Genomic DNA, 14421 nt, shown 5'->3' on the forward strand with positions numbered 1-14421 from the left:
ATACCCGTTGATTGGAAGGTGGGTTTAGCTGGGCACAGGCCAAGCGTTCTGGTGGTAGTCCAAGGCAGCAATATTTTGGTTCAGAGAAAGGAACCTAGCAATTGAGAAGTTCATTTTTGGCTACCACACTAGAGCAGTCCACTGCAATACAAGTGTTCCCTGGCGATACACCTGCCCACACCCCCAGCAGCATCCTGGCTGGGCTGTAGTTTTTATTAGGAATGAGTTTGATAACAGGAAAGTAAACTGCATCTGTTTCAATACAACCAGGGACTGAACCTCAGTCCTTCAGTGCCTAGAGCTGCCTTTGCTGTTGAAAGCAACAAAGAACAGAAAGAGACTTTACTCTCACATCTTCAGATCCCAAAGGATTATGTCAGAAATAGCAGGTGATCTCCTCCAGTCCTGTTCTATCCTCTGCACAGATAGAAAAGTACTTCAAAGAAAGAAACTGAAATTTCCTCCCTATGCATTTTCTTTTTACTCTCCGCTGCTTTTCAGTTTTAAAAACTGTGAATTAAAATAAGACAGAAAGGGGATCTGACATCCTTCCATGTCATAAAAACCTAGAAAAATAGGGAGAGGGGCTCGTTTATAAAAACCCCAAACAACACAAAAACAACGAACCAACAAAATTTGCAAACAAGAAATTATTTTTGTCTCTTGGCTATTTTCTGATTTCATTTGGGAGACAATAAAGCACTCAACAGCTTGATGAAAAAGGCCCTGAGCAACCTAGTCTGAAGATGCTGTTGGCCTTGCTCAGGGAGGGCGGCTGGACTAAATCTGAGTCCATCTGGTACATCTGTAATATTGCCACTGCTGTTGCACATTCTATCCTTTATTTATGCAAGATACAACAGTTATTACTTTTGTTCAACCTTTTTTAAGCAGGCATATGACTGATATAAAGTAGGCCCTCAAAGCAAATCCTGAACCTCTCCTGCTCTGACCTCCACCTCATTCAGAGCTGATGAGAAACTACTGTACAGGGAGCTGTGTTACAGATATACCTGTACCACCTTAGCCACAGTGTTTTGTACAGGCTGGACAACTCTCTTAATTCCTCCAAGTGTAAATCACTCTCCAAACTAATGGGCTAGAGAAATTATAGCAGGAGAATGCTATTACCTTGCAGTTCTAAGATATTACGCTTTAAGATATCTAAGCAACAGAAGACTCTGATTTATCTGTTCAGTAACTGCCTGCACAAATGCTTAGCTAAAAGAAGTGTGTATTCATATGAATTTCAGACTTCACATTTGCACTAGGGAGGAAAAACCACTGAAATATCCTGCAAGGAAGTCAATACATCACTGCAGACAACATGTAAACCTTGACTGCAGTCTCTCCATCTCTCTGCCTTGCACTCAGTCAATGAGTAGGATGACCAGACACTGCAGATAGGCCATGACAGTAAAGGAGCTGACAAGTCTGCCAAAAACCATACAAACCTCATTTGTTATTGATGGCTACCAAACACAGCACCAGAGAGGGTGTTCTGCCCCCACCACATCCATATGGGTCTCAGCACCCTTGGACTTGGAGGAGCATCATTCTTTTCTTTGGCTACATTCCCAGGTCTATGTCCATCCCACTTCAGATCAGGGCCAATTTCCTTTCTACCTTTTCCTGAACTCTTTCTTACTTCAAAGGACATCCTCATCCATCAGCTTCTCATCAACAGTCTCTTTTCCCTTTCCTTATGTGCAGAGGGAAGAGCTCTGAGATTACCTCTCTGGCCATCTCCAGATCTCAGCTCTGCCCCAAGGCCTACAAAACAAAAGCAAGCATTAATTCAGTGAATTGCTCTTTGCCATGCCTGACTCATTCAGTTGACTATTATTGTATCCTTCACCTCCATTATTCCCTCCACTGTTACCTCCTTTCCCAAGTCAAGATTAAGTTTCTTTTCAGTCCAGGCTTCTGAAAAGCTCTCAGCACCCACGACCCCAACCAGTATTTCAAAAAAGTGTAATTCTGTTTTAACTGTATATATGGAAATATGAAGTTTTCAGACATACCCAGCACAGCAAACAAATCTCAGTAGAAGATATTAGAGGCAGAAATATATTTCAGTGTCAGTGGCTAACCAGGAACTGCAGGAGTAGATCTCTGAAAAAAATTTCTTTTCGACACCATCCATGTTTAAATGGCAATATTGACACAAGTGTCTCGCTCTCCACTGTAATTGAGTGTTCCATTTCTGGTCCTTTATTACCAGTTTCAAGAATAATCTTCTGCCTCATGGGGCAGGGGGAAGAGGGCAGGCAGAAATCAACATTTCTATTGAATGGGAAATTCTAGTAATTCAATCTTTTTTCTTCTGTGTAGGAGAAAATAGAAGTGCTTACAAGAAAGTATTAACTTTTTTTTTTTCCCCCAGAATGAAACAGTTCAGAAAAAAAGCTGTTTCATTTTTATTAAACAGTTTCTCAATTGAAATGATTTATTTTACCTTCCTGCCTGAAGAAGTCGCACTCCATTTTGTTGAGCCAAACAGAGACTAGCCATGTTAATCCTTTTCCTGTTCCACCAGACCTGCGTGAGACACAGCAGACTCACTGCTCCCTCCTTCAGCAGGAGCACTTGGAAATGCCACATGCCACCTCAGACTCAGTGGAGCTGATCCTCAGCTGACACAACCCTTCTGAGTCCACATTTCCAAGTCCATCTGCCTTGCCACACAGTAACGTCAAGTCACTCAGGTCCTTGCAAAGCACTACATCACACAGCTCCCAGCATCCTGAATTTGATTTACTCTCTTTCTCAAGGACCTTAGTCTCCTCACTCCACCATGTGCTAGTGGAAACCTCTCCCACTGAAAAGTAAAACTTCCATTTCTGTGGAAAACCGCCTCTTGAGTAAGCCCCCAAAAAAACCCAAAATATATATCTTTCTGCATAATTTCCTGTCATCAAACATTTTAGACAAACACAAAAGTGTGTTGCATTTTCAGCTGGTTAACAAAAACAATCTATTTTTGTCACCAGAATACCCAACAGTCATGGCATTGTCTTGCTTTTTGTTGAGAAATTAGTTTTGCCCTGAAAGAAACCATGTAATTGCTTTCTCCATTTATCCTGCTACGCCAGGGAGCAGCTCCCAGCATTACCAACCTGCGTGCCTGTGGAGTAGCCGTTCCTCCACTGAGACAGACACAGAGGAAGGTGTTGCTTCTTCTCTTCCCATCACTGGGACTGCAGAACCAATTGTGGTCTCCCAGTCTGGAGAAATCCTTCAGCTCTTGAAAGTGGAGACAGAAAATAAGGAGGAAGGGAAGAATTTGTTCTCCTCAGCATTCTGGTACCTGCTCAATACTTCTCTGTTTAGGGTTGGAGATAACAGAATGAACACAGTCCTGCGGGAAGAGTGTTCTCCTATTTTGTGTTCCTGCTGACCAGCTTCTCTATCTTTAGATATATGGCAAGAAATTCAGACAGCTTTTTTCCTTTCCTGAATGCACATTTTTTGGCATAGCATTCTAGCTCTTCAAGTGTTTTTCAAGGTCCATCTCCAGCCTGATTTTGCAATTAGTGGTGTTTGCACAATAAAGTCACCAAAACACAAAATTTGGAGCACCTTAATTATAAAGATATTATATTTTCCATCATCTTACAACTTCTATTAAATTCTTCACAGGATTCATTTTCCTGACTCAGGGTAACCACAAACTACACTATTTAAGTTGCAAATTAGAGCCGTTTACAGTATTTGAAAGCCCAAATCCTGCACACACTACATTATTTCCACCTAATTGCTAGAGAGATTAAGTATTTAAAAATAAATTTTCTCTAGAACCTTTCCCATTAGGATTAGCTGGAAATGAACTAGTGTCAAGTGAACAGGCTTCCCCTATCATTAAAATGTGAGATCAATACAATGAAGATGAATATCAGTGATGTTGAGTCACCTTTTTTGTGTCTCCCTGTTAAACTGCTCCAAGCACAAAATGCAAATTTTTCCATTGCTTGCTACACTCAGGCCTTAACAACTAGAAGCCCCCCTGAATGCAAAATTCACTCAAATACAGTACTGCTTCCTACCTGTGTAAGACAGAGTGGCCCAGGAAAGGTGAACAACATCAGGCAAAACAAGAGTAAGTTTAACACTACGTAAGACCATGTTTAAGGGTAGGGAAATAAAACTCAGTTTTGTCCTCCCCTTTTTGGCCTACTAAGAATTATTATTATATTTTTAAAATTAGAAAAAATAGTACAGGAGGCAAAAAACAAAACCATGGCAAATCAAGACAGAGACTTTTCCCCTTCCATAGTTTGAAGTTTGAGGGAGGAAAAAAGGTTAATTTTTTTCCAGCTCTTGCTTGTTAGAAATGATCCTATGACTTGACTCACATTTACACATGCTCTCTAACAAACACAGCAAGAAGAAATTGTTGAACTTGTTAAAGCATAACCTCAAAAAGCAGATTAGCAGAGTATTTTCTTTAGCAGGCTCCTCTTAATACAAGTTTCACACTGTTAAGAACAGAAAAAAGCATAGGAATGGTCATACTTGCTCAGAGCAAGGGCATGCCTAGCCCCATAGATACTCTTTGACAGAGGACAACCCTCACCCTTGACCTTAGGCATCCACTAAGAACAGATTAACAACAAGCATGTATGATATCTTCCTCACAGTGCTCTTCCAACATCCAACCATTTGTGGACTCCAGGACTTTGAGCTAAATACTGTTTTTTACATATTTAACATGTTTCAATCAAGTTATTTTCAACAAAGCTCAAGCCTCCTGCTGAAATAGTGACAGCTTTTTATCAACAATAAACGGCAACCACTATATTATGCGGCAAGTGGCTCTGCAGATAAACTTCAATGAACAGCCATCTCCTCTCACTTATTTTATGCTTGCAACATGCCAGCCTCCTTCAATGCCCCCTATTTCCTAGTTCTTTATGCAACCAATTTAGACAGATCTGTCAATTCAGAGAGATAATTTTGTGAGCTGCTACACACATTGCCACAGGTGAATTTCAGACAGGGATATTTCTTTCATGGAGGGCACATTTTAAAAAAAGACTACAGGAACCAAAATGGAGGTAAATTTCTCCATGCAAACTAAGAAAAACATACAAAGACCTGTTTGCTGCTGTACAACTTCAGTGTAGAAAGTCAGGTGAAACCACACAGACAAGCACTGCACAAGCAAGCAAGAGCCACAATCCCATGAAAGAGTTTGCAGGAGGCAGGTATAACGAGACATGGTCAAAGGCTCAACTGCAAGACCTTCCCAGCCATACTAGACATCCTGGCTAGAGATGAGCTGTGCAAAGAAAGGAGTTACCTGGGTTTGTTACACATAGCAGAAAGTGTTTTCCAATTGGGAGCAAGAGTGTCATTCCATCACAGGCCCTGAGCAGTCCAGCCCTGCCTCTCACTTGAAATTGATGGTGGGGGGGCAGGGACGACACACAGCTAATCACGATACGGGGTATCTACCACTGCATACAGACAGAGGAAAAGAGACATTCTTCCGAAACCCCGCCTGCCCTACAGCAAGCAGAAGTCTTTGATCTCTCTTCCCATTCTGAAGTCATTCGTTACCAGAGACTGGTATGGAAAAAGTCAGTGGTTCACCAAATAAAATAGCTGATTGCTTCGCTTTTTGGCAACTTGAGGCTAGTTCTTAAAAGACAAACCCTGGGAGGCAAGGCAGAAGCAAACAGTTTCTTCTATAAAGGAGGCTTATTAAAAATAGGGAACATGCAAAGAAAATTCACTCTCTAAATACCAGCTGTGCATGTCCAAATTGATTTCATGAATCTATCACCTTTTCTCACCTTTCTCTCCCCTCTGATGAGGTCACAACTAATAAGTTTCCTGCTGCGATCCCAACACATAGTGAAAAATCTACGGGAAATCCATTCAAGTAGCTGTAGTTTGGCATAAAGGCCTTCTGTTAATGAATTGACTAGAAACATAGCTTTCATCTCCTGCAGGGTCACTGCTATAAGGAAGTACTTACGTGATCTCTAAATGCTAAAGTCATTCTTTTGTTCAGAAACATGGTCTTGACTGAGCTGCCAGACCCCCGGGAAATTACATTTCTGTGGAGCTCAAATGTAATGAGCAACAAGCAAAGCCTACTAGCTCAAAAGCCAGGTTGGTATATCCCTGCTGCACCAACACCACCCCCAAGCCAGCAGCATTCAAGCAGCACCCAGTGTGCTCACCTCAGTTGAGAGAATTGCTAACCTCGGCAGTTTATTCCTTGGATATATTACAGCACCTCATGCTTATACAGCCCTTTTTAGGCAGGAAGATCAGCTTTCTTTCCAGAACAGATCCCACACAAGGAAGCCTGACTAGCAAAGAGGAACCTAAGGCACAACAACAGATGTACGTTATTCATGGTAGGCTTGTATCAGTGAAGAGAAAACACAAGGGGCTCCCCTCTCACTTTGAATGTTAAGAAGAAGAGAGTATATCCTCTCACAGTGTCTCACTGTTGGTCTGATGTTTAGGTCTAATGCATTCAGACTCAAGATGGGAAGTACCAGCACCAAGTGGACAGCCAGCAGAGGTTTTCTCCAGACCACATTTTTCTTTGCATTGATATTTGCTGCTGAGTTGTAACTGCCTGTGGGGAGTACCCATCTTCCTGTGTTGCGCTACTGCAAGCTGGAACCACACATACTTTGCTAAGATGGGTCAGGCCAGTGCATGCCCTCTTTCATAGCAGCAGAAGGTGCAGGTATACAGCTTTCAACCAGGACTGAAGTAATTAATTGCACTCATGCAAATTTCTTTTGTCTAATCATGCTTGAGAGGCCCAGGATGTGGCAGTCCTAATGTCTGGACCATTATCTCCTTTACCATGTAAATTAAATTCCTTGCTGCTGTCATTGGCCAAGAGATCAAATTAGAGTGCTGTCTGCATCCCAGCCCCTCACATAAAAATATACATGTATGTCAGCACACAACATATACTACCAGCACGATGTGTGTCTCAGTGATTTTACACTTGCAGAAATCGTGTAGTAACATGCTGATGTTGAAGTACTGGCCTCACCCAAGTTTCTCCGCAATGTCTCGCCCCAGCTCCCCACTATTCTAGTCCTAACTGCTTAATTACAACCCCAGGCAGCATCTCTAGGGAAACCAGAGATGTCAGCTGAAAGCGAATCCCTGTGGCACCCACCGCAATAGCTGGTCATGATAGCCCAATGAACTAAGTGTTCCTAGCTCCAAACCTTCCTGTTAATAATGGCCCTTTGGGGGTTTTCTACTTGCTTCCTCCTATGGGTGCGTGGAGAGTAGGGAGGTTGTTGCCTTTTTTTAAGTGCAGGCAATTACAACAACAAGGACTTCCAGTCGCATGCTTTTTACGTGATAACACTGTGCTATGAAATTCAGCACAATGTGCTCCATAACCAAAGTGAACTGAATATAATGTATTTTATTTGCACAAGGGATTGCTTTTCATCTCTTTCCCACTGCCATCTGCCCCAATGTTCTATCAAGATTTTTCAAAAATACTGTGTTCTCCTTTTTCATAACATCTCAGATTTCAGTGATTGTGCCATCATTTTAAAAGCACCCACCTTGGGAGAAGCACTAACTGCATTAGAAACACGGAGCTGAGGTTCAGCAGACATGATTTCTAATTTCAGCCTTGCCATTGCGTTACGAATACAAGCAAGTTATTGAGACATGCTTGAAAAATTATCTCCCCACTGCACACAGATAAAAATTTACCAAAAAAATTTCTCTCTTCAGTTGGAGGTCTTCAAAAGAATTTTTTTTTTTCAACTGACACATTGGTTCCAGATTTAAAAACTGGAGGGGTGGGGGTGGGACTGGAAGTGGAGGGATGAGGGTAAAGTAGGTGCCTTATGAAATAAAGGAGGACTACAATTTAAATCCAAAGTTTCCAAATGGAAAAGTGCCAGAATTGCATCAAAACTACTTTTTGAGGGGAAAAAATAAGGTTTTGGTTCTAAAACTTGTATTTTCATCTGAAACAATGTCTTCATACAGTTTTCATACCCCATATATCAGTGATTGAAGAGATATGGCCTGCAAGCTGCTTCAGTCCTGCAGTAAGTATTGTATTTACACTGTTGCAGGCTTCTATTTCTTGAGCTTGTTGATAGATGAAGAAAAGGAGGTAGGACTGTGGTTGAGGACTTCATGCTGAGTACTTGATATTAAGCTGATAGATTATTATGATCTAAATATATTAAAGTCCCATTACTTAATACTAATGACAATGCGAGGGCGTATTTGCTAAACAGCCTTTCTGTCTTCTCAGACATCAGTACTCAGCAGATTACAGGAACGGAATTTCAACAATCACTCATATTTTTCTGCTAGGCTTCAACAACATGCTATGCTTACAAAAGACAAAATGCAATACAGTTCGATCCCGCCAGGTCTCAATACCCTCCTAGCAGCTGTGCAGTAGGCTTATCGGGGCTTACAAAGTGGGCCCTTTCCATGTCTGTTCAATTAGAGATAATAATTGAAGGCATTAATCCCACATTTACAACAAAATTTTCCACTGTTAGACACCCCCTGCAAATTATGCAACCCAATGTACATCCACCTATTTATGTTGCTATGGCTATGCTGTCCCTGGTCTGAAAGAAAGATGTAATCAAAACTTAAACAATGAATGGATTTTCACATTCAATGGGCTAGGCTTTCAGCCTGGCGCAGCAACTCAGTGGCAGTGACCCTCTCCTGACTTTCATTTTTCCTTACTGTTGTTGGAGGGACTGGGAGAAATCATCCCCAGAAAGCTTATGAGCATGCCCACCACTAAAATAAAAAATGTGGTGGAGTTGTTCTCAGCCACACCATTCACCACTAAGTGTGGTAAGCTATTTTAAGTGATGTGGTATCCTCTCATTCTACCAAATTGACCCCAACACTGAGGAACATACTTTGTCCTCATATCAGATGCATTAGAAACTAAAGTTTGAGGCAGTCAGCAATATCTAGGTGACTGCCCAATGTGGCTGACTGAAGGTCAAGGAAAGTTTTAAGTTGCAGATCTGGTCCTGGGCACCATCACAGAGGCACAATAACTTCAAATATCATTTTAAAAGAAGTCTAAGAAGGTGGGATAACAGAATTAGATGTGATAACAGAAAAGGTGGCAAACTGAATATCCAACTCCCTTAAGTTTCTTTTAAGTAAGGATCGGGACACAAGACTTACCTAGTCTTACCTACGTCTCCAGTAGTGCAACAATGGAAGACACTGCAAGAACAACATTTTCAGGAACGCCCCGTAACTGTTAATAATATTTTTTTTTTTTTTTTAGTGCTCAGTTTTTTAGAACTATCTTTGTCAAAAAACCCAAGTGTTTTCTGTGTTGCAGAGCCTTATGCCGAGAGCAGACAAATTAATATCTGAGGTTTTCAACTGCTTCCATTTATCCGTGACAAGTGACACCACTGTGACACCACTTTACTTTTCAGCCCTGTAGAACAGCAAGTTACAGGTGCAGGGCAGAAGGCCAAGTCAGAGCCACTGCAACTGAAGTTGGACAGACTTTTGGATTCAATAAGCCTTTGCTCTCTGCCTTTATCCACAGAGGGAATTGCAAACATTGCACTCTCAAACACAGCCATGGTCACAGGACTGCTCTTGGGTTTTATACTTCTGTGAACAACACAGTATCTCCAGCTAGAGCAGGTGAGAGAGGATTTGATGGAAGTTAAAGGAGGGCAGTTCCTGAAGTCCAGAGCATTTAATGGAAATTGCCTGCGTTTTAGGACAGCTGAAATGCCATCAGAGTTTACATGGGGCCTCACTGGCCTCCAGCAGCCTGCCTGCTAACACACCAGGGAGCCTTAAAGGCCGCATAGAGAGCCATGAGACAGGTGGCAACACTGATCCTACTTGGGTCCTTGCCTGTAGGTCAGTGGTCTCCTGGAGGGGCTGCCAAAGGGTTGGGGTGAAGGGCAAGCCTCCAGGTGGAGGGGAAACAGAAGCCCAGTGGCCCCATGTTACTTGCCACATATCCAGGAGCCTCCGTGCCCACAGTCTGTGGCCCATACCTCTACCCTGACCCAGATGCTCTACGTTCCTAATCTCATTCTCCTTACTTAAGAAAAAATAAAATTTCTGTGAAACACAGAATCATAGAATCATAGAAGGGTTTGGACTGGAAGGGACCTCAGAGATCATCTAGCTCCAACCCCCCTGCTGCAGGCAGGGACACCCTCCACTAGACCACGTTGCCCAAAGCCCCATCCAGCCTGGCCTTGAACACTTCCAGGGATGGGGCATCCACAACCTCTCTGGGCAACCTGTTCCAGTGCCTCACCACCCTCACAGTAAAGAATTTCTTCCTTATGTCTAATCTAAATCGACCCTCCTTCAGCTTAAACCCATTACCCCTTGTCCTGTCACTACACTCCCTGATAAACAGTCCCTCTCCAGCTTTCCTGTAGGCCCCTTCAGGTACTGGAAGGCCGCAGTTAGGTCTCTGCAGAGCCTTCTCTTCTCCAGGCTGAACAACCCCAACTCTCTCAGCCTGTCCTCATAGGAGAGGTGCTCCAGCCCTCTGATCAGCTTCATGGCCCTCCTCTGGACTCTCTCCAACAGCTCCATGTCTCTCCTGTACTGGGGCCCCCAGAGCTGGATGCAGTACTCCAAGAAGTAGAAGTACCCAGCTCTCCCCAAGCCCACGTTTTCACAGGACCTTACAGGAAACAAAGTTATTTATTACTGCAGGAGTCGCTCAGACTGCATGGGGCAGATTCAGAAGGAGAGAAGGGGACCTGCAGGGATAGCAGGTTTTTCTCCTTCATTAGCTCTGCACACACCACACCAAGCTTCACAGCGCGGAGCAGCTGCACCCCTCCGCATCCACACCACGCTGCCTGGAGCTCTGCGTTGTCAGATAGGCTAAGCGGACAGGTGAGAGCCTCATCTGTTGCTGACAGGCTCCACAGAAAGATTCCCATTAGGAACAGGGGGCTCTCATGGCACTACATACATTAGTCCCCCAGCTCTGCCTTCTGAAAGGTTCTCTGAAACGGTTTTCAACTGATGTGGAGATAATCAGTTATGTCTCCAGTAATACCATATTTAACAGCTCCATTTGCTATAGAACATAAAGAAAAGGTCTTATGCAGCACAAGCTTTTCCTTCAGAGTCTAGAGAAAGTCCCTGGAATCTCTCCTTTGTGCTGTTCCCTCAGGACAAGGCTGTTTTGTTTAGCACTGAACAGCAGCCAAGGTGAGTTTATGTTAGGTGACGAGCAGAAATCATCCTGAAGAAAAAGCAGCAAAGAGGGGCAAGGTGGGCAAGAAGCCCGTGCAACTCGAGTTGGAAACCTTGGGAACTTCCTGAAGCTTCTCTGCAAGGAGATGAGATCTGACAGACCCTCAGAGAAACTGCCCTTTATTCAGAAAGGATCTGTCCCAGGCTGTCACCTATCACAGAAGAAATTATGCACACTGTACCAAACAGAAACATCAGCAGGGCTTACTGCAGGTGCACACGTGCATAGCAAACTGCAGTTGTGTCCTGTATTATCTCCCCATCACTAGGTCAGACATTTACACATTGCACAGAAGTCTTCCCTTCCTCTATGGCAAGTCCACACGGAAGTATGTCCACATAGCAAAACCCACTTTCTTTCAGCATATATTTCAAAAAATCATTATAGGTTTGACCGAGACGCTCACAATGCTTTCCATTTTTAAGTCTCCTACCCTTGGATTCCTGTGATTACACGAAAAAAATCCAATTGCAGCTATAAAAAAAAAAAAGTACAAATTTACACAGGGACAGTGAAAACATTTTTTCTGTTAATAAAAAATCCACGCTCTTGCAACTTCCTCCTGAATATGTATAGGCAGTGAACAGCTGAGGTGTGAATCCTGCCATGTGGCAAGGGAAAAGAACAGAGCTCTCAGACAGCGCTATCACACATGGCTTATTTAGACAAAGGTAAGCAAACTCTTTACTATGAAGCCAGTCTCACAGCTGAGGTACATAGGAAGATAAAAGACCTTTCTCGCTTAGATTATGAGGCATGCACTGAAGTGACCTAGAAAGTTTTGAAAATCATTACCTCCAAATCTGACTATGCAAACCTGAGAGAAAAATCAATCTAATAAATATAGCATGCATCCAAAAGCATTTTTAAGCACTGCTTTACTAGCATCCCAGTGATTAACATTTGCTGCTTATTTTTCCTATCGCTTTGCCAAAACAGCTAGAAAGACTCTTTCCCTAGGACCAGGTTATTTCTGAACTGATACCTTATTTTTATGTCTCCTGCCTGGCAAGAGCAATAGTCAATACCAGTCACTGGATTCTGGTCAGAAAGGAGAAAGGTCCCCAGACAGTCTTACTCCACGGCAATTCCCATTACCCTACAGCATGGTAACTTTGTGGTAGCTGCTCAAAAATGCAAAATAAACTTATTTTTGTCTCCAGTACTACTGGCAACAGAAATAACTAGGAGAGCTGAGTTCCACAAATACTATTTTATGGAAGCTCAGTGTGATGCAGAGAATAGGTTTCCGTTGGCTCCAACTTAAGTCAGAGCCACAGAGTGACTGGAGTCTTGACAGAGGATAAAAAAAAAAAATAATCTTCTAACAACAGCACAAAGTGTGAAGGCCTACTTTTCAGCAGACTCTTCTGCCAGAGCTCTTTTCCTACTGACTGACTGAGTTTAATGTAGGTTTTGGCACACTAAGAGGTGTAGCATAAAGTTTTTAGAAGACGGATCTGTCAGATGGAGGCAATTTATCTAAGGACTTTCTTGCATCTGCAGCTGATAGACAGAAACCAAAAGTCACAAGGACTAAGAACTGAATAATAGAGCCAAGTTAAAAAAAATAATAATAATAATAAAAAAAAATCAATGTTTTCTTCCAGACTTAGGACAAGTGTTGACATTTTTCTCAGAAGTGAAAAAAATTCCAGTATGGTGCTGGCAAAATATTTAAGCTTCTTTGACATTAAACTCCATTTGCCAGTAAACTCAGTCACCTCTTGATCTCAGTCTTTCCTGGACTAGAGTCTCAGGGAAAGCAAAAACCTTAGGCAACACACTCCCAGAGAAAGTTTGTTTGAAACGCAGCTTGGCGCTACTGAAGACTGTGCTGTATTCAGCAAAAAACCCCCAGACTTTCGTGGAAGAGAGAACGCACATCGCCCTTGAGCACCATAACCCCCTTAAATGTATGAACTGACTGAACAAACAAGCCAGGATTACAGCATTAGGTTATGTGGTAAAAACTGGTCTGCACACACGTAGAGGAGCACAGACGCACAAAGGACATATTACAGGATGCAGACAAAGAGCATTCGGGGATTGCACATGACTTATTATGGGATGTTTAGGAGAAGAATCGAGGGCAGGGAAAAGGATGGATCTAGGTGATTTGGAGAGGAACAACTGTGTGAAAACAGAGGGGGACAAGGGGATAAAAAGGACCCATCTCCTGTTAACGGGGCTGCTCTGTACACTTGTCTAACACCCTGCACCTGATCGGCACAGTCTGTCCTGTTTTCTTATCGAATTCCATTTCCATCTCTATTTTGCTGGGTGAGGGATCCTCTTTCCTGTGTGCATGTGTGTGTATGGGGTTCTGCAGTGCCAGCACCTGGAAAGACCGGAGTGAGTGAACTTAAATATCAGCAAGTTGAATGGCACCTTGGATCACAGGGGCTCGTGAGTCTGGGGTGCCAGCACCCGGAGGGGGTGAGGGTCTAACTCCTGCTGATTTCAAAAGGCACCTTAACACATATGGAAGACAAACGCCACCTTTGATTTCACTGTGTTGTCACAATATATTATTTGGACCTACCTACCTACAAGGAGACAAAAGGGAGTTGTACACTTTCGCTTGTATTTTGTTACATTAGAGGCTTCAAGTACTTGATTAAGGGAAAATGAGGATTCATATCTTGAAGGGAGCTTTCACATCACAGTCTTTTTCCTTATAAATGTTATGAACATGCAATCAGATGTTATCAGATGCTCAAGTTGTCTCCCTTGAGAACAATACAGTACATAGCCACATCCAGCTTTCAAAATTTGACCCTTTATGTGAAAAAAGTATAGCTAATTGATATAACAAAATATTCAAACCCAGTACGAAATATTTAAAAACGCTTATCTTTGCAATATAAGAATGGAAACCAATTAACCCACCTATAAGGAAAATCTTTCCATTTGTTTTTTCATTTTTGTTAAAAAATAACCAAAATGTAATATTTTATTCATGTAAAATAGTGCTGGTTTTCTATTTGGATGGGGCGGGGGGGGGAGACTCTTACATGTGATCTATTCTAAACCATTTTTTATTATTATTGTTATTTTTAGTTTGGCAGCTGAACCTAAAAATCAATTATTTGTACAGTCCTGGATGACAGTTGAAAAAGCAGTTTCTAATCTTGTGTCAGTAAAGGCTGTTGCCATGA

Source organism: Grus americana, chromosome 4 (genome assembly GCF_028858705.1).
Source record: "Grus americana isolate bGruAme1 chromosome 4, bGruAme1.mat, whole genome shotgun sequence".
In the NCBI taxonomy this organism is placed as follows: Eukaryota; Metazoa; Chordata; class Aves; order Gruiformes; family Gruidae; genus Grus; species Grus americana.